This window comes from Oncorhynchus keta, chromosome 27 (assembly GCF_023373465.1).
Source record: "Oncorhynchus keta strain PuntledgeMale-10-30-2019 chromosome 27, Oket_V2, whole genome shotgun sequence".
In the NCBI taxonomy this organism is placed as follows: Eukaryota; Metazoa; Chordata; class Actinopteri; order Salmoniformes; family Salmonidae; genus Oncorhynchus; species Oncorhynchus keta.
Window position 1 is genome coordinate 8304135 of NC_068447.1, and position 1959 is coordinate 8306093.

Here is a 1959-nt window from a genome sequence, read left to right on the forward strand (position 1 = left end):
AATATACTGCTCCAGTCAATATACTGCTCCAGTCAACATACTGCTCCAGTCAATATACTGCTCCAGTCAATATACTGCTCCAGTCAACATACTGCTCCAGTCAACATACTGCTCCAGTCAACATACTGCTCTAGTCAACATACTGCTCCAGTCAACATACTGCTCCAGTCAATATACTGCTCCAGTCAACATACTGCTCCAGTCAACATACTGCTCTAGTCAACATACTGCTCCAGTCAACATACTGCTCCAGTCAACATACTGCTCTAGTCAATATACTGCTCCAGTCAATATACTGCTCTAGTCAATATACTGCTCCAGTCAACATACTGCTCCAGTCAACATACTGCTCCAGTCAATATACTGCTCCAGTCAATATACTGCTCCAGTCAATATACTGCTCCAGTCAACATACTGCTCCAGTCAATATACTGCTCCAGTCAATATACTGCTCCAGTCAACATACTGTTCCAGTCAACATACTGCTCCAGTCAACATACTGCTCCAGTCAATATACTGCTCCAGTCAATATACTGCTCCAGTCAACATACTGCTCCAGTCAACATACTGCTCCAGTCAATATACTGCTCCAGTCAACATACTGCTCCAGTCAATATACTGCTCCAGTCAACATACTGCTCCAGTCAACATACTGCTCCAGTCAACATACTGCTCCAGTCAATATACTGCTCCAGTCAACATACTGCTCCAGTCAACATACTGCTCCAGTCAACATACTGCTCCAGTCAATATACTGCTCCAGTCAACATACTGCTCCAGTCCAGGAACATACATTGGCCAATGCTCACTGTAGGTCTGATGCCATAAAGGTCCAGTTAAGAAGAGCCGGTTGAGTAAAAGAATGTCTGTGTAAAATGGAGGTCAGGAAAAGAGTCATTGTCTGCATATATAAACTGGGTGGTTCGAGCCCTGAATGCTGATTGGCTAACAGCCATGGTATGTCAATCGTATACTACAGGTACAACAAATCATTTATTTTTTTTCCTGCTCTAATTATGTTGGTAACCAGTTTATAATAGCAATAAGGCCTCGTGGGTTTGTGATATATGGCCGAAATATACCACGGTTAAGGGCTGTGTCCAGGCACTCCGCGTTGCGTCGTGCTTAAAGAACAGCCCTTAGCCGTGTTATATTGGTCACATACCACACTCCCCGGGGACCTATTTCTTAAATTATACCAGCAGAGTTAAGGGAAATTGTCAGAACCTTGTTCGCTTGATGTGTTAGAGAAAACCTGAAGACTTGTGTTGGCTCTCGAAGCTAATGCCATAGCCTTTAGCTCAGTGTAATTACACAGTCTTGTAAATTGTTCAAACCCAGTCAATCATACTAACTTGCTCCTCAAAAGTTGTTTGTCAGACTCAGCACAGTTGAGACTGACAGAGATCAAATATCAGATAAATAGACTGTTTTGATGAAGTCTGGTCTAATGGACCAGAAATAACTACTTCTGATTGGCTGTGGTCCTTGGGACTGATGAGTCAAATCAGTCTGGCTCCAGTCCTCTGTTAAGGGAAGTGTTTCCACCTGCCTGCAGGAAGGTCTTATACAATACACATGACTCACCTTCAGCAGGTATGTTTTTCTGTATGTGTGTGTACTTGACATACTGTTACACTACATGGCCAAAAGTATGTGGACACCTGCTCGTTAAACATCTCATTCCAAAATAATGGGCATTAACACGGAGTTGGTCCCCCCCCGTTGCTGCTACAACAGACTCCACTCTTCTGGGAAGGCTTTCCACTAGATGCTGGAACATTTCTGCGGGGACTCGCTCCCATTCAGCCACAAGAGCATTAGTGAGGTCAGTCACAGATGTTGGCCCGATTAGGCCTGGCTCGCAGTCAGCGTTCCAATTCATCCCCAAGGTGTTTGATGGGGTTGAGGTGAGGGCTGTGTGCAGGTCAGTCAAATTCTTCCACACCAACCTCAACA